The sequence below is a fragment of the Chaetura pelagica genome, unplaced genomic scaffold, assembly GCF_000747805.2.
Source record: "Chaetura pelagica isolate M959 unplaced genomic scaffold, ChaPel_1.0 scaffold199, whole genome shotgun sequence".
Classification (NCBI taxonomy): domain Eukaryota; kingdom Metazoa; phylum Chordata; class Aves; order Apodiformes; family Apodidae; genus Chaetura; species Chaetura pelagica.
This window is the reverse complement of record NW_009970714.1, coordinates 222,300-241,637: the sequence shown is the minus strand read 5'-3', so window position 1 is coordinate 241,637 and position 19,338 is coordinate 222,300. Positions and strand designations below refer to the sequence as shown.

At 42.2% G+C, this 19,338-nt stretch overlaps 1 protein-coding gene across 1 annotated transcript in view; it reads right to left on the bottom strand.

Annotated features, from left to right (window-relative positions):
* OXSR1 (oxidative stress responsive 1) overlaps positions 1-19,338 on the bottom strand; it is a 99,453-nt gene that overhangs the window by 71,538 nt on the left and 8,577 nt on the right. The window lies entirely within an intron of this gene.

Sequence of the window (19,338 nt, the reverse complement as noted above, 5' to 3'; positions counted from 1 at the left end):
TCCCACCAACACTAATGACATTTTTCAAATATTTTAACGTACTGGTTGCTGTTCTCATCTCCTTTCATTTTCTGCAAAAACACAAAGTAGATTTCATTCAAGCCTGTTCAATTCTAGTTCTCATGTAGTAGCACACTGCCTTGGTGTCTGGGTTGAAAATCACAGCCAGAGAACATTTAAATTCAGATAGGGAAAAAAACACCCTTTTTTAACGTACTTTTGTTCATCTGCTAGACATAGGGATAACAGTTCTGGATTGCAACCACTCAGCAATATCATAACCTTTGCTATCAAAAGGAGTTTGCAACAGTTAGACTTAAAATCTAGTTGATGTTAAACCCGTATTTGATGGCCTCTGGAAACAGTTGTAACATTCACATCTCATCAATAGGACACCTTGTTGCTTTACTTTCTACCCTGGTCTTGGCTCCTCAATCACACACTTCACTGAAAAGGAATTCAAATTAATAAAAAAGGGGTAGGACAGCTGGAAAATAGCTCATGATCTCCCAATCGCCAATACTAAAAAAATGCTAGTAAAAATAAAACCTCCCCTATTTTGTTCATTATCCCACCACATATAACTCATTAACTATTTTGAGTGGATGAGGGAGACAAGAACAGCTATTCTGCTTTGTGGAATAAAACACATTTTACCAGATTCTTCTGTTCTTAACACTGTAAAACCTACTTTCAGATTCCACAATACAGGTCAAGCACAACATTGTTGAAAACTACTATTTTTCCTAGTACATTCAGATAAACTGGGGGCAAAAACATTCAATCTCATCTTCAAACAAAGGCTACTGAAGCTCCCTGCAACCACGACCAATAGTCTTCACACAGAAAGCTGCACAAAGTCACAGCCAAACTGAAAGAAACTGCTGAGTGGCAAAAAAGCTTGTAATCCAGATCTGAAAGATAAAGAAAACTGCACTAAGCAAAGTCAAACTGAAATCAGTTACAAAACTGTGGGACTCTGCTCCTCTGATCTTCAACCAGTACCTGCTACAGTGGAGCTACAGGAGCTTCACTTTATAATGCATTGCAACTGTACCCTGGACAACAGCTTCAGCTCACCAGTTGGTACCCTGCACTTAAGAATTTATGTTTTTAAGGGCAGAAGGCAGCAATGTGCAGAACACAAAACAACAATATTGCTAAAGCTGTGCTATTTCATGAAGAAAATGGGTTTAAGAAGTTCAAGATTGAGGCCATTAATTACTTGAATATATATTTTTCAGAGACTACTTGTGGCAGAGGGCAAAACAAAGCTACCAAGAGAAGCTTATGTGGAAGAAAAGTACAGCAATAGGGGCAAGAATACTTACAGGGAACTCTGAGAACAATGCTTGAGTGCTATAAGCAGGGTCCTGAGCAAAGAATGGAGATGATGTTTTTTATATCTAGGTAGACATTAAAAAAAAAAAACCTCAGAAAAGGCAAAAGGAAGGGATTTTGACAGGCAAGTTTGTCCAGACTACCAGGAGCAGCACTGAAATACACATTATTAAGCACAGGACAAACATCCCAAAAGCAAACCTGCACATGCACTCCCCATGGTTGCTTTGCCCCACAGGTACAGGAAAGACTCCAACACAAAAGCAGTAGCCCCAGCACTGACATATTCCCACACACTGGGAATCCTGGTTGCACTGACCTGCCCCTCTCTGCCACCCTGCATCCGCTTCTCCAAATTTTTCTGCTGCTTGTTTGGAGGGAGATAAGTGAAAACACAAACTGACTCAAAATAATGGCAGCAGCACATGCAGAAATAGTGACAAAAGGCAAAACAAGTGAGTTTACATTTCCTAGCACTGCTGGTAGCCTTTGGAAGCCAGAACAAAAAAACAAACATTTGTGCCTGTATCATTCCTTTGAAAAAGAGTTAGATCCCAAAAGAAATCTTGCTGCTGACACATTCAAAACATCAATATTATTTCTTTCTTTGGAAGTCTTGGTGCATTGTAATAGACAGAGCCTGAAAACACAAGCCAGATGCTGTAAAGATTTATGACTGTGCATCTCAGAGGACTGTCTTGTCACACAACCCTTTTCACTCTTCAGTTAGTTGGGCAGTGCACATTTTTGTCTCTAAAGCTACCTGCACAATTCTCAAGAAGAGTATCTGTGCTCAAAAATTCCTTCTGGGTATTTCAGATACTCAACAGCTTCAGCATAACACCTGCTTCTCCCCACAACATGACATACCAGGATTTCTGTGCCAGTTAAACACAGTTGGTGTAAGCACAACTGGCAGAAGTGTTTCTTACAATCCAGACATGATAGCACTACTGTAGACCAAATCTGTCACAAGACAACAGTGAATTCCAGGATTTTATAAAAGTGACTACACAAAGAATGGCTTTATGTTTGTTGTTTCTGGGTGTTTTTTTTAAGACTATAAGAAACAATAGATGTAGACTAATTAAAAGCAGGACTGTGCATGCTACAGCATCTTCCCAATCCTTGAGCCTGCCTGATCAATGCTCACTAGGGCCTCTAGGCAAAAACTGCTTTTCACTGTCTGGAAACACCCCAGCCTACAGGGTCCTGATCTGTTTGGCATTATTTGAACAGTAATGAAATCCCAAACTAAATCCTTCTAGGCACATGGCAGGGAGTCATCCCAACTCAAGACTCCTCCCATTTAATTCCCTGCTGCTCCTACTTCTCTGGCAGCTCTCTTCAGTTCGATCACCACCTGCTCTCCCCACTCCCCCCTCTCCTGCTAATTCGCCATTTCTTTCAGCTCCCCCAGAGCACTTAATTATAGAGAAACAATGAAATCTCAAAAGCGTATCAAGCCAGGATTAAGCCAAGCTGCCGCACGATGTGCCACAAGCAAGCTGCTCTTTGGTAGCAGCAGTGGCATGCCGTGCTTCTGAGACTGAACAAAGACGGGTTTCCATGCTTCTTCAAAGAGCAGAGAAAACATAGCAACACAGACACTTCATGCTTTGCAGCCAATTTCTTTATAAAATTCCAGGGTGGCAAGAGAAGGAAAGGAGAGAAGCTTCAGTGAGGATGCTAACCACACTGCTAAGTGAAAACAAGCATAGATGGAGATGATGACACCAACAAAGAGAAAAAGCCTGGCAAGGAAGTTTTTTAAAGTTTAGAAGCATGTAACAAATACTTGGGGAAAGGTGGGGAGTGAAGTGATTTCCCTGGCTGCTATAAACTACCTTCAAAGAGGTGCGGGGGGAAAGGGTAGTTTGTGCTAAAGTGGCACAACCTAGACAAACCGATTCTCCCAGCAGCTACAGATCTCTGCAACCACAGCCAGCTGCAACCCCACACACTGCTCAGCTTCAATGCAGTGGGAAGCACTGGGTTAACGTTTCCGTGCTCAGCTCATGCTTGCTCCCCTCAAGACACTCTGATCAAGGTCAGTGCTGAGGCTCTTCTCTCCACCTCCCTCCCTCAAGATCAGCTTTCAGAGAAAATTCGCTCCCTAATCTCTTCCAGCATGAGGGTTTAGCAAAACAATGAAAACTGGGCACAGCCAAATGCTTGTTGCTTTATTCCTGAAAAGCAGGAGATCATTTTATTGAGGGCTAAGGGGAAGGAAAGAGACCCCAAGTGGGTATTAGGATCTGTTTAAGACCCCCTGCTTTTGCCTCTGTAGGCTTTCAGATACAGTTCCAGCCCTCAGGACAGCAGCTGCAAAATTCCTGCATAAGAGGGTCATGACCTGCTTTAGGAAACACTGCCTAAGGAGGAAAACATATCCTTTCTAACTCTTGCTTCTTTCGTGTTTCTATGATTAAATGGTTCTTTCTGAAATAAAACAAATCTCTGAAAGGATGAAAACAACTCAAACCAGAAAGGCCCCAAGCACCCAGTAAATGAAGCCCAATTTCCCAGAATATCTCCTCTAGTCTGCTGGGTCCACGCTCCCTGTACCTTCAGCATCTAGAGCTCCAGCCTGAGCCTCTCCTAAAGACACTCTCCACAAAAATACACTGGCAGCCTTTAAGGAAGGCTGGGCACCATCTCTTCTGCAGTCGCTTGCTGTCACATAACTTATATGAAGTTCGGTTTTTAAAAGAAAAAGAAATAAAGAAAAACAATGCCTCCCCTCTGAAATCTCTGGCAAAGTTGATGGAAACCAATGATTTCAAGGCTATTTAGGGGAGTGAAGAGACAGGGGACTGATCTGGGGACATAGAATGTTCAAATACACTGTTTCCAAAGATAACTGGATCCTCACAGCCACATAAGGACATTGCAGCTCTCCCAGTAAAAGAAGGATGAATTGCACTGATGCCTCCTCCCAGGGAAATGCAATTGAAGCCAGAGGTCCCTTTGGCTGAGGTATCTGCTTAACTAATAAGAACAGTCATGCCAAATGGTCACAAGACAAACAGCAAAACCTTGCTCTAGAAAAGCATCTGCCTGTCAAGTGCCATGGTAATTTAAAGTAGCTACACTGGAAAGTGCTCACAGAAAAATGTTGCCCAAACTTTAAATCCAGCCCACTACTGGAAACTAAGTTTCCGGTACCCTGGGAGATAGGCACACTTCCCTTCCAGTTAATTCTCACACATTTCTGCCAACATGGGACATCTTCCATAACAGTCTTGGAGCATCAGTCTATCTTAATGCAATATCAAATCCCCTCTAAAAAGGAAATACCCTCTTCCAGAGTCAAATGAACATTACAAGCACTTTAAGTTGGAAGGAATATCTGCAGGCCTTTAGCCCACTCTCCTGTTACAAGCAGGACCAAATCCCAAGTTAGATCAGGTTCCTCAGTGTCAAATTCAGTTTAATTTTGAATATCTTTAACAATAGATGTTTCTACAACCTTTTTGGATGCTCCTGCATTTGACCGCCCACATGGTAGAGCTCTTCTTCATCTATCTAATCAGATTTTCCCACATTGCTCCCAACGACAGCCTTTCACTGTGCACCTCTGTAGAGTTCAGCTTCAGCTCTTCTGTAACTTCCCACTAGTTAGCTGAGGACAGTAACAGCATCCTCCCTTAGCTCACTCTTTTCAAGGCTGAAGAAACTCAGCTCCCCCAGCCTGGCCCCGTAAGTCAGGTTCCAAGTCTCCTCCAGCATTAGACCATGCTCAGCTGAACACCTCTGCACAACCCTGCCCTCTCCTCTCACCATTCCCCAGCACACACTCAAGTTCTCTCTATTTTTAAGTGAGATCTGGAATCCATCCTCCACTACCTGGAGCGCAGTACCAGAAAACCACTTATGATGGAGGCTCTGTTTGTAATTGTGCCCCTGGGTTTTCCTCTTATGAAGAATGCACACAAAAGACTTCCCTGCAAGGCTGCTCTGGACCAAGCCAGGCTCCAGGTTTTAAGATTAAAAAAAGAATTTAGAACCAAGTCCTGTGGGCTCTGGCATGATCTCACAACAGGTTAATCTTACACCTTGATGGTTCCAACCACCAGAGAAATCATCTGCAGAAGCAGCAAGAGAAGCACTTTGCATCACACCTTTTTATGGGATTCCACATCTGTAACAAGCAGAAGATCCAGCAATGGAATCAAACACACACACACGTAGCCCCCCACAAGGGTCTCTTGGTCAAGGATGCAACATTAATGCTCCTTGCTCTACATGACAGAGACAGGACACCCAAGACACCCAAAAGCCCAGAAGGTTTTGGAACACCGACGCAGTATTCACACTTGCCACTGCAGGCACAGGGACAGGAACCTCCAGATGCTTCAGCTCTTGGACAGCCTCACACCAAAAACCTGTGGGATCCCTGCTCTATGGTTACTTGTTCCAAGGACAATACATCAAGAAAAAAAGCTGTAAGACCGAGAATAGAATTTTTTAAGTGTTCTTACAGAGCACAGGGCAGATGCAGATCTAATTAAGCACCAGATTGCAAACTCACTGATCTTGCACTGTTTGGTCCATTTGCTGTCAGAACACAGTTATGCCTATGTTTTCTACACCTCATTTGAGGTTTCTAGTAAGAAGAGTCCTCCTGTAAAAAAAACTATTCTTAAATTTGTAGCCATCTCAGTACTTATTGGGATTACTCTTTTCCCCAAGCAAAACTTGGTAAGAGTCCACTGGATGTCAAAAGTCTCCCTGGCACAAACCCCCACCATTCAGGAAGAGAGAAGTAACGCAGTATTAATTGTCCTTGAATACAGTAACAGTTCTTCCAGCCACATCCCTACTATATGTCAAATTCCTACTACAAAATGGAAGATTCAATCCACACTAACAATTACAAATAGCATTGATAAAACCAAAAGGAATTCAGAATGTGACCCAGACACATTCCTAATACTGCCACAGAGAGGATAAATAAATAAATAAATAAATAAATAAAAACTTGCTCACTTACAGTGAGGAGAAAGTTTTCACAGTAAAGTGTCATCTAACCAGTCCAGGAAGACTGTTACAAATGTTAACAATGCTAGAAGTGAAGTTACAGCCTTGAATCCGTAGGAAGATCACTCGGGTGCTTCTATCACTGCTCAGAACAAACCCAAACAGCAAGCTGACTCCCAATTCTGCTGTTGGAAGCACTGCAAGCAGCAATTAAACCAGTAAGGGAAAATGCAGTCAGTTTGGTTCTGTGCCTGGCTGGAAAACTTGCAGGGAACTAAAGCAGCACCAATCCATGGCCAAGACAACAAAAACGCTACAAAACCCTAAGAGGGCAGCTCCCCTCCCACAATAACACAGGGAGTGCAGACATGCATCTACGCCTAGGAAGCTCCCAGAGGCTGCACCAACACAGCCACACTCACTCCCACACCTTTCATTCCTGGTCTGGATTTGCTACAAATAGTATTTCCAATGGAGAAAGGAACCAGGGCTTTACATTGATTTATCCGCAAGCTGAAGGATGACACATCTACAGTACAGGATGTCAATACTTGTTTAAAACCCTGCTTGAGCCTGCAAGACACCAGGTTTAACTTGGTGCACCCTCTCTCAACTCCAGTAGTGTCGTATGTGATCTATAGTGCACGGAGAAAGATATTTAATAGAAAAAGGGAAATAAATATTTTAATACAGTTCAGGGAAGAAATAAATAATCATAAGTGAGGCCAGTGAGCAAAAGCAGATGTAACTGAACAATGGTGAGGAAGACAATTTTAAAGTCTATATTGGGGGTGGAGGAAAATCAGCAATCTCCACTGACTGTATATCACAGCATAAGTACACACTATATATGAAGACATCTGCACTATGGCTGTGCAGCAATCCTACAGGTGGGTGCAGGTAATAGCTGAACTCTCACATTTACCAGAGCTCAGCAGCCCTTGTGTTTCTGAGAAAAAAGGCTTTAGAAAGAACAGCTCAACCCTGTTTTAAATAAACTATTCTAAAACTTTGCATTTCTGTGTGGTCAATGTCAAAATGTCATCCTGCCCTTCAATATAGCATAACTCACATCATCAAATGCAGCACATTCATTCCTCTTTCAAGCTCACCTTGAGCACAGCCAAATGCTGCAAACATTTAGCTGGGTTCAAGCCAAAGGTGACTGCACGTACATTAAGACATAGGGCATGTGTTGAGAAAGGGTAATAATTGGGAGGTAATATGTCCAGGCACAGAATTAAGGCTTAAATACTTAAATTACTTCTATTTTGCACCAGCACATTTGATGACTACAGTCTAGACCTTGTAATGAAGGAAATGGAAGAAGGAATGGGACAAAGCCAGTTATTACTTGTGAAATCCTATATTTGTTACATTTAAATGGTAGGTGTATCTCTTTCTAATGACTCTGGTCATTTATTCCAGTATAGCTAGAGCTCACGGTGCAAGGTCTCTGCAAATTATGATGTCATTTATTTCAAACAGTATTGCACACAAGGGATTTCTGTTGTTAAGACTCAATTAGATATTTTTCCTTAGAATCTTCACTCCATCATTTTGTGCTCATACCTGCAGTGTCGAACAGACAACTAATATTCCACCATTCATCCAGTAAGCTTGAAGAATTTCAGAAAATAAAGAGAAGCAGATTTCTAAAACTCAGCTATCAAATTAGAAATACAGCCAAAACAGTTGAACTGCATGTAAACTTGCTGACAGTGAATTATTCACCATCCTGATGAGAGCTCTTGTTGTTGACAATACCACTGAAACCCAAGTGCTGTGTTCAGAGCTCAGAGGTTTCTGCCCATGTAAGACAATGTCTTTCTCAGGACTCAGAATGTTCCCTGTACAGAGGAGAGTGATGATAAACCAGTGAGGATCACACAGTGCTGCCAGCACTTGTTTAAACACCCTTCCCCTCCAGTGGTCAATCAATACAGAACCACTTCACAATGCAGACTTACTGACCAGGTCTTTGGTTCAGTTCAGGAACTCAAAATGCAGAATACAAACCCATGCCAGCCACTTGTAAGTAGTGAGCCACCAGAGCCACCAGCAACTGATGGACAATAGCCAGGGCTGGGTACATCTCCCCATGGCCCCATTGAACTTTACATCATAAATAAATTACTTTTAATTCCTAAGCTTTAGAGATCTAGCTACTGTAAACTGCACAACTCAATGCCAAAGTTTCTGCAGAAAGGAAGGGGAGTCTTGTGGAAATTTTCACCCCACCCCACACAGCATTGTTCTCTCAAAACTCATTTGTTATCTCTTAGGCCCTGGACACAGAAAAACAATCTGTTTTCCCACCTTCAGCAAACATTCAAGATGGAATCCTTACAGACTAAGAATGGAAGTGACAGCTTTGGAGACAAATGGTCAGCCTGTCAATACAGGACAGGCCAGGACTGGAGTGAAGGGTGAGGAACAGGGTTGGCCATGCAAAGCCTGTCATATCAAGCAAGATATCAAACAAAATTGTCACCGGGTTACTTTGCTGCTTGATTTCACCAATGAACAGCTTCACCCACAGCCACCAGTTGACAGTGTGTGCAGCTGAGCCAGGCTTGCAGCTGCCTCCCTGGGCCAAGCACTGCTGAGCACAGCACAGAGGTACAGCCGCCCAGGTGTCCAGCACTACCCTAGAACACCAGACACAAGCAAAAGGCAAGAGAAAAAGCCATTGGTCACAGACTATATCAGCAGAGAAGAATTAACAGGGGTGTCAGCTCACCTGATATTCTCCCCAACCTCTTCACTGCAAACACCAAAGGATAGAAGAGAAATACAGCCAGAGGGTGCAGCTGTTGGCTATATGCCTAACCTCCTATAGTCCCTGGGGCATGCCAAATTAATTCAAACTAGCATATATCCCCAACATACCCTGAAGCAGGCATGATATAACCTCAAGTTCACCTTAAAAAGGATAGAAACACTCCTGACACATTGATGGTCTGACTAGAACCTGGCCAGAAAATACAAACATCCTCTGGTTGCACAAGGTACTCAGGTGATTTGGGGAGCACCTTCGTGACCACCTTCCCCATGGCAGTAAGTATGGGAAATTCCACAGGACAGTTACACAAGTCCTGTGTGACATGCCACATTTACTTAAGATGCTATTAGCATGCCTAAATTAGATTTTCAGTTTGAAACCAGTTATATTTATTTGATTTTGTGCCAGCATCTCTGGCTAATTTAAAAAGCACTGCAGTTATGCAGCATTCATTCTACACGATGGAAAGCAGGCTCAAACATCTCTTTTCCAAACACAGCTATATTACTAGAGAAGGTTTATCCTGTCAGTTGTCTTTATGATATATGCAACAATGTAAATATAATGCTGGCTGTCATCAGGTATTATCAAGGCTCAAAACACAGCCCTGGTACAGTAGCCAAGCCAGCGTTCTCCTTTCTTTCCTCCCAGTCTTTTATCTCTGAACTCTGTCTCAACTGTAATTGTCAACTGGAGAGGATATTTTATTTGGCCAGGATTCCACAAAACATAACAATCTGGCTGCATACAGTGCAGATGTTTGATAGTACAGTGGTTATTTTAGGTAAACAAGCTTTTAAGTATCAGCTATATCCTCTCTTGAAGGCTATTATCCTTTCTTTTCAGGGAATAGCTTGCAAAAGTATTTTCTGCATCTATTAGTGCATTCAGCACACAAGATTAGCCCACTGGTTAAAAATTATTCTTTAAACCAAGAGTAATGAGAACCATCATCAGCCTCAGGATCCAGAAAAATAACTATGCCCAGGCTGCTAGTCCATCAGCTGTTCAAATAGAGATTTGCATCAGTGAGTTGTTGAACAAGAAGAGAGTCCATGCTCAAGACACTTTTTCCAGCAAAGTACAGTTTGCTTCAAGTCAACATGCAAGTATTTATTAGCTGTTATCATGTTATTTGTTAGAAAGCATTTGGAATCCTCAATCACAATTTTTCCTTCAGTGAAGGGATAGAACTTGGGGCCTCAGCTTTCACACTCACCTCAGCACACTACCTTACAAGGTGAAAGATGGAAAGGAGTTCACAAAAAACTGGTCTAGGAGGTGAAGCTCTTGTCAGTGAGGGCATATAACACATCAAGTTTCCAAAGGACTCAATTTCCAGGAGCAGATCTTAAGGACTCATAATACACTTAAGGTCTGGAGACAGCATGAACACCAAGTTGCAGCTCTCCCATGCCTTGACTGGGAAACACCCTTTGCAGATATAGCCTGAACATAAAGCTAGCTGCATCAGAAAAACACTGAGCTATATACACACTATAAAAGAGAAGGCATTGTTACTTCCCACTGTCACAGGGAATCCATTAAGCAGATATTTCATACAGCAATGACAGGGTCACACGGAGGTTTGAGTGTTTAATAGAACGTGTGCCTGTAATCCCCCCATGCGCCATTTCAAATACAAGCCCTCATTAATTTGGTATAGGGATTATACAATTTGGCATTAGCTCTAGCAGGCAACCAGACGCCATGACCCCAGCACTCCTTTCTTAGTCTGCATCTCTGCAAAATAATGACAGCAGCTTTCCATTTGTATTCTGAAAATTGACATAATGATATCCAGCCCTGGGGATTTTGCAGGAAAGGTGTTCACTCCATGACAAGAGGCATCTTCTTTATGAGTTTTTAAGCTACCAAGATAACCTAATATTGTGTTATTTGCCTGAAGCTGGAGATGGCTTGAACTGTCTGACTGCCATTGTGCTGCCCCACTTACCTCAACAGGTATCAGCTCTGAGCACAGCCAACCAATTTTCTTAAGAAAAAAATATCCTTTAAATGCTATCATCCCACAGCTATTAAGTTGCTCTCTCACTTTTCAAATGCTACCATTTTCCACTACTCCCTGCACCATCTTCAAAACTTCCTTTTCAGAGAGCTGGAACAAACTCTGGAACCCAAGCAAACGGACTTACAATCCCCTGAAGACCAAAAATGAGCAAGAGCCTAATTTACACCAATTTGAAAAAGAAAAGGCACACCCTGTCCAATAGTAGCTACTAAGCTTTCACCCAATATTTAGAAAAAACTCTGTTTTACAAAACTTACAAATTGTCAGAAGATACAGTGAACTCATACCTTGACCTCAAGCACGTCAATAAAAATTCCATGGTTGGGATTTTTTTTAGATTTTTAGAACATCTTCCTACTTCACAACACTCTCCCCTCTAACAAACTGCAAAATTTGTCAATTAACTCTGCTCTAAGACAAACAGAAGTCACCAGAAGACTCAGTGGGGTACTCAAGGTCAAAATTTTACTCTGTAGTATTAACCAAATTAATCATTCTGTGGATAGATGAAAAGGAAACAGCATCCTCCCACACAGCTTTATCAACAGCAAGGTGCTCACAGTAAAAAGAGTCAAGTCTTTGTTTAAATTGCCATTCATTACTACAAAGCAGTAAAATTTTGGCAAAACCCAAGGAGAATTTACTACATCAAGAGACAATCACTCAAGTATTTCAATTTGCACTTTTCTCCTTTAACAGCTGCTCGTACCTTTTCTCTCCAGGATGAATTTACATAGGCTTATTTCCTGCCTGAAGGAAACATCCATTTGGGAGAAAGGCATTAAGGCAGTTTAGCATCAAATAGTGAACTGAAACAAACCAAGGAATTTTTCTCTCCCCCACCCACAACTCAGTACCTTTCAAGACAAACTGGAAGGGGCATAAAATTGAAATTTGGCAAGAAACTAAAACCTCATTCAGAAAAGCTTTTCTGTATTCCCTCAAAAATGCATTTTTATTCAAGTGAGTGATAAGAGTCTGGAAGTGCTTTTCACAAGCATGCTGCACAAGCTGTGTAAAAGTTTAATGGATGGGAGGTGGAGGGAAAATCCAGCTAATTTGGCAATTTGGTGAGAAGGTGAATCAGTGCTCTGAATTTACTCTGTAGTTCATCCATGAATGGGATTTGCAAAGCCTTTAAGACTCGAAGACAGCTGTTCCCTGATGAATTCCCAGAACCAAAGAGGTCCAAAAAATCCTGTAGACTGTGTTAGACTCAGGTTTGGTGAAGGCTCATACATAACCAAGTATTTTTTCCAGCGTGAAATTTCTACCAATCTCCAAGAACCTTTGGGAGTGGTGAAAGACAGGCCTTGGAAAAAACATGTGGGATATTATAGCTATTGAGAAGGGGCAAGAAAAAAAAAGATGGATTTTTCCTTTTTGCACTCAAATCACCATAAATCCCTACCTGCTGGTAGTATGTGATACAGTCACATAACCTAGTTAAAAACAAAGACTATGTGGGCTCTGAGGTTTAACATAAGAACCCCACACATGAGCAGTGTTTCAAGGCAAACACCACAAGCAAAGGGATCAAACTTAAGAGTTGACAGAATCCCATGCTAAGGTCAGTCTCTTCACTTCTATTCATGCACAAAAGGAACATGAGAAACACTGAAGTGGCTTCATGGACCTATTCAGGTACCTGTAACCCTGCTGTCACTTAGCTATATTGACACTATTTGCTCCAGTGATCTTCTCTTCCTCATATAAGTTGCATTCTGCTCTGAGCACAGCTCCCTTCATCAGCATATGCATTATTCTGCACATCAGAGGCACCACATCTCCTCTCATACACCAAGAATGATGACCTTCTGGTAAAGAGCTTGGACTGCCTGTCAGCCAGGGACCTAACCCTGCTTCCAGGACTTCCCCTCATGACTGCTAGAAGGACAGAGCTTGATGGTTTTTTTAGAGATGTCAAGGCTGAACTCCCTTAAGTGAAGTCACAAGAAACTGCAGCAACTTGGAAAGCCAAGTTATTTGTATTTGCATCTCAGTTGTTTGATTTTAAAGTGAGTGCAGGATAACAGGCTAAACTCATCTGGAAAGTCCCAGGATACTGATATTTAAAATACTTTGCAATGCCAAATTCCACTGCTCCAACAGCTATTCTTCTACACCCACAAAGCTCTCAAAAGTCTGTCTCTCCTTATTAAGAAAATTTAATAACACCAAGTTTACAAGCACACCATTAGCATGTCCAGAGCTAAATTTACTGCTACAGAGATTTATGATGGGTATCACACACTTTAGGGAAAGTCTTCAAACAAAATTTTACCAAAATATAGTTTTTCACTATTCAATAACATCATTAGCAGTAAGAACCAGTGTTATTGCCCATCATTTTAAACAGCACCAACTTCTAATAAAAGATTATATCTCTAGACACTGACTTGGTGAGCAAGCTGCTAACACTCAGAAGTAAAATAGATGCTGCCAAGTTTAAATAGACAAATGTTCTGAGGAAGAGTTGATCCTCTCCAAGATTTCATTAGCTGCAGAAGGAAGAAGCCTCCCAGGCATGCATTTGTCAGCCAGCATATATGCCCCTCAGGTGTGCTCAGTGGCACAGCACATCCAAACTTCCCAGCATTAGCCAAGATATTTGCATTCAATTGAAAATATTTAAAGGGCATTCTTGAGAAATGAAAGTGTTAAACATTAATCAGCAGCACTAAAAGCAACTACCACACAGAAACCAACCACAGGAAAGTGTGAAGTGCTTCCACATGAAACACTCCATATGGTTTGGGTTGTTTTTAATACTCCAGAACAGCCAAAAGCAGTGGGAACCATCTCTGCCCTCCCCTCAAATCAGCAAGAAAAGCAGCCACACCACTTTGATAACAACCATGTATTCTTCCCAGACAGCCTCTTTTGCTACCACTTGGCTTTGTATGTCCTCAGCTTCTTTGTGCATTTTATCCTCCTATCATGAAAGCACTCAGAACTAAGCAAAGACACACATACAACTGAACATCTTTGCTTTCACTTACCAAGAGGTGAAGATCAACTCAATTTAGCCCTATTCTAGTAGAGCAATGGTATCAAAGGTCTTAAAGAAGTGAGATGTGCCAAGTGTTCAAAGAAAAGGTGGTCCGGGTGCAGGCATAACCTGGCTCATCAGTCTCACCCAGGAAAACACAGGAGGATATATTTGTCTGTGTCCAAGCAGTTGAGAAACTGCGGTACCTAGCATCACCTACCTTAGTGCTCAAGAAGACCAAGTATTATGAATGACCACTACTAGTATTTTTTTTTGTAATCTACATTTGCCGAAAGATAATTTTATGTAAGCTTTAACATAATATAAAGCAACAAAAAAAGGCTTTCCTACCAACTTTAAGTGAAAAAAGCTTACAAATGAGCACACACAAAGCAAGTCGTCAAATGAATTAACCAGTGTGAATACTGGGAATATGCTGTAGGCAACAATTTTGTTTAGCTAGGCTGGGGGGAGGAGTGGGAATCCGTGAGGAAATGCTAAAACAAAACATATGGCACCAAAACTGAAATCTAAACACTCAATTTAGTTCTCAAGCAGTTATATTTTATAGAGTGTAACATTTTTCTTGAATGGGTTTTTAATAGTTAGGCATATGAAACTGGCTGCAACTAGCACCTAAGACTCACAGGTGAAACTCAACACCACACTTCAAAGGAGAAACCTAGAAAGTTCTCATTGGACAAGAGCCCCCCCTTCCAGCTTGGTTTTTATATCCAAAGACTTGGATCATATCTGGTGAGCACTCACAGACTGCTCTTTTGCAGTGGCAGCAGTGCTTTTTCAGCACCACCCAAGCTCGAGATGGGTGACCACAGATTGTGATAAAATGTGGGGAAGTAGAAACCTTAATTCTAAGGCATTCCTCTGTATCTGCAAAAGAAAATTTCTCTCACATGGTTACACATGTGCTCCCATGTACAGCTCAAGAAGGACATGACTAGAAATCTAAATATTCAACTGCAAAAGATCAACATATTCACAGGCAAAGCCCAACTCAAGAGCTACACAAACCACAGTCATTAAAAAACGTAATTGTTCAGTAAATGGCTACTTCAATTTTCAATTTAAGCTTGACTTCTGAGGGGAGAAGAAACTCCCACCACATCTGTTTGTGCAGCCTGCATTGTCCTCATCACTATGAAGGAATCTGTCAGGGGAGAAAGGGCACAGGAACAGAGTGAGGGAGCACTCCCACCACTAATTTATCTTCGGTTTCTGGCACAGATTATTCACAGCAAGGGGATGCTCTTAAATCAAACAGCCACAACCAGCACAGCTCTCATCTTTCCAAAAAAGTAGCAAAATGAGAATGACCCAGTTCCAATCATCTTCACTACCAGGAATAGTGAGATTCTAGAGAACCTACATGTGTATCTGATCACAAGCAGCATGAGGTCTTTTTTTTTTTTTTTTTTTTCAGGCTCCAAAAAGGTGACTGCTGTGATTTATATGCAACCCAGGCTCAGAAGACCACCTTCACAACCACCAGCACAGGCTACATTTTTATTTTAAGATGAAAGTTTAGGTAACTCCAGAGGAGGTATTCACCTGCAAAGACTACTCTGGGGATATATTTCACAGGAATGCTTTATTAATTGCTTCTTCCACCCCACCTCCATTTTAACCTTTTTAAAAATTAAAGTCAGGTTTTGATCCTGAGTAAGGTTCCTTGATTCAGTGGAACAGAAGTTGGTTAACCTAAGGACACTACTCAGCAGTTACTAACACTAACCAAGTATGGTAAATGCAGCCATTAATCCATACCTTTATAATGGCATGAGTCATCCCCAGTGCTGAGTAATCAATTTTTTCACTATTAGCCAGAATCAGGAGGGCAGTTTTACAGAAGTTCTCTTTGCAGGTAGAAAACTTGCTCTTGCAATACCTGCACCAAAGCAGTACGGAGCCATTCACATCAAATGAAAGCTTCACATGGTTTTTTTCAGGCAAAACCAGCACAAATTAAGGAACTTCCCTTATTCTGATGTGGAAAAATAGCCAAGCTGGTAATCTACTGGCTGCCAGACTCTAAATGTAAAGAGCAACATTTTTCATCAGGAAACAAGTTAAATCCTTTAAAAGCACCAGTGCAAGGTTCATCTCTTTCCACACCAGGACGTCTCTTTGTTCTCTGCTGGAAGACTTTTACAGCTCTACAGAAGCAGAGCTCAAACAAAAAGAAAAAAACCTTGAGGTTTACAGGAGACACAGAGCAGGAGGCAAGGCAGTCCAGCTCAGTTAACACAGTGACATTTTGTCCCACAAATCATATACGTGCTAGGAAACTGGCGTCACATCTCCATCCAGGACACTGGCAGACACACCAATGTTTGAAATTAGTAATGGTGGGGGGATGGGAAAGTTAAAGAGAAATCATATGCTTGCAATACACACATTTCAATGTAACCTCCACTGCACACCGTAATGCCAACACAATCTTTCAGTGAGCAGGCAACATCCAGAAAGTTGGTTCAGAGAGGAACAGGGAAATGATATAGAAGAAATTAAGTACTTCTTTCCTGCTTTCTCCCCAAGTTCTGTGTTAACATAAGACAACACTTCTCTGTGCTCCTCCTAATTACTTTGAGGCTGTAGGATGTGGGTCTCCAGCGACAAGTTCTCCTAAGAGCGGAAGTGTATTTACATTCCCTTTTGTTTCCATCCTACTCTGCTCTCCTGCTACAAAGAATCAGATTGTCTTTTCACTCCTATGGTTGGATACTCAAGCTCAAAACCTTCGTTTGTGCTACCAGAACACCCCTTCCCAGGCTCCCAAGGGAAAAAAAAAATTAAAAAAAATAAAAAGCATTTCCTACACACACGGATGCAGTTCCTCTTCCCTGGGATATAGGTAGCATGTTCTCCCCCTTCCTCCCCACACCTTTATCTCCTCAAAGAGGCTGAACATTATCCTCCCCGGGGCGCTTTTTCCAAAGGAGGTTTAAAGGACTGATCTGTAAGATAACACGTTCCCTCTTTCTGGGGAGTTTGTCTTCTTCCTAAAGCACTGGTGCTCCCACTGAGCAAAGGGAGAGGACAATACCTCATCCGACAGAGCAACAGGGATTTTCAGAAGGATTTCCCCCTCTCCACAGCTTTAGTTCCTTCCTACTTTCAAACAATGCCAAGAATTTAATCTCTTAAAACAGCATTTTCACAAACTCTCCCACCCTCCTTAACAGAAAACTAGTCTCTCCATGAGGCAGAGCTGGAAGGCTGGACATGATAGCACTACATCATTTCTAAACTTCAAAATACAAGCGCTCCACAAAGATTACTCTAAAAATTAACGTCCTTCCTAAAAGCCTTTGGCCAGGAGCCTGCCCTGCCACCTCCTGCTTTATTTCATGCCTCCAGAGAGCAAGATGGGCAGCACTGACCTTAGAGTCACCTGTAGCACCACCTCAGATGTGTCACATACGTGCCCTAGGGCAATATATCCCTCGAACACACATCCCGACAAAATGGTTGAGAGAGCAAATAAATCAGTACAGCGAGAGGCCTTTGGTAACTGTGCAGTTTAAAGTTAAGAGAGAGTGAGGGAGAAAATTACCTGGGAAGTGCTGTTGGTCTCTCTTGAGGGACAAGAGGCCTTGCAGAGAGATCTAGATAGACTGGAGCACTGGGCAAGGATAAATCAAATTAAATTAGTGGAAATGCTGCATTTTGCATCTAGGACAGAGTAATGCTGGACACAAGTATAAATTGGAAGAGGAGTGGTTGGAGAGCCACCCTGCAGAAAAGGATCTGGGGGTGCTGGTTGACACCAAGCTCAACACGAGTCAGCTGTGTGCCCCGGCAGCCAAGGGGGCAAACCCCATCCTCAGGTGCATCAAACAGAGCATGAACAACTGGTCAAAAGAGGTGATTATCCATCTGTATTCAGCACTGGGGCAGCTTCACCTTGAGCACTATGTGCAGTTGTGGACCTCACAGTGTTAAGATACTTTAGTGTGTCTAGAGGAGGGCAACAAAGCTGGTGAAAGGGCTGGAAGGAATGTCTTATGAGGAGTGGCTGAGGACTTTCGGCTTGTCTAGTTTGGAAAGAAAGAAGCTGAACCTCATTGTTCTCTACGGCTTCCTGAGGAAGGGAACTGGAGAGGGAGATACAGATCTCTTCTGCCTGGCATCCAGTGATAGGACACATGAGAATAGCTCAAAGCTACATCAGGGGAGGTTTAGAATGGACTTTAGGAAGCATTTATTTACAGACAGAGTGGTCAAACACTGGAACAGGTCTCCTAGACAGGTGGCTGATGCTCCAAGCCTATCTGTTTTTAAGAGGCTTTTGGACTATGCTCTTAACAACACACCTTAACTAGTGAGTTGAGCTGGATTAAATGGATTAGATGTAGGTAATTTCCAACCAAAACCAGTATAGTCTATTCTAGTCTGTTCTATTTCTAAGGAGAAGCCAAATTATACTTATGAACATTCTATTTTGTTAAGTATCGGAACTCAAAGAAAAATATTAAAAGGAGTAATCTCAGGATTGTAGTAGTTAAGGTTTTTGGAAACTCGACAGGCAAAAGAGATACCCCTGCAAGTTATGGTATGAGGGCTTTTACACGGCTTAAGTTAATAGAGCTCTAGTTTTAAAGTTGCATCTTTTAACATTTAACTGGCCTGGCAGGAGAAGCTGAGGTGTTTTGAGTCTCATTTGCCTGATGCAGATTGCTCTAGGAGAAGTTTCTGTGGAAGATTTAGCTACCCACAAGTATAATGCAATGAATAGTTGAAAGATTTTTGCATTGGGATAGGAGGACTCTTACATCAGGCAAAGAAGGAATATTTCAGAGAAGTCTTTGAGTACTATTTGAGGAGAAATGGCACTGAAAAAAAAAAAAAAAAAAAAAAAAAACAGGATAAAAGGCTCGTTCGGCAGCACTACAAAACCCTCCATCCCCTGCACGGACCAAACCAAGCCAGGGCTCTCAAAGTGCTGACAGAGCAGCTGCCCCCTCCCCTATAAAGAATGAGGGTGCCCTGGAAGAAGAAAACCCACGTAAGCTGTGGAGTTTGCCCCTGCACATCACCTCCCAGCCAGCACATCCGAAATGACCCGCTGACGGGCAGGAAGAAGAGCCCCCCACAGCGTGGAGCCCATCCTGCTCCGTCCCCACGGGGATACACACACACACACACACACACACACAGGAGGTGGCAGGGGCTGGAGAGAAGCCC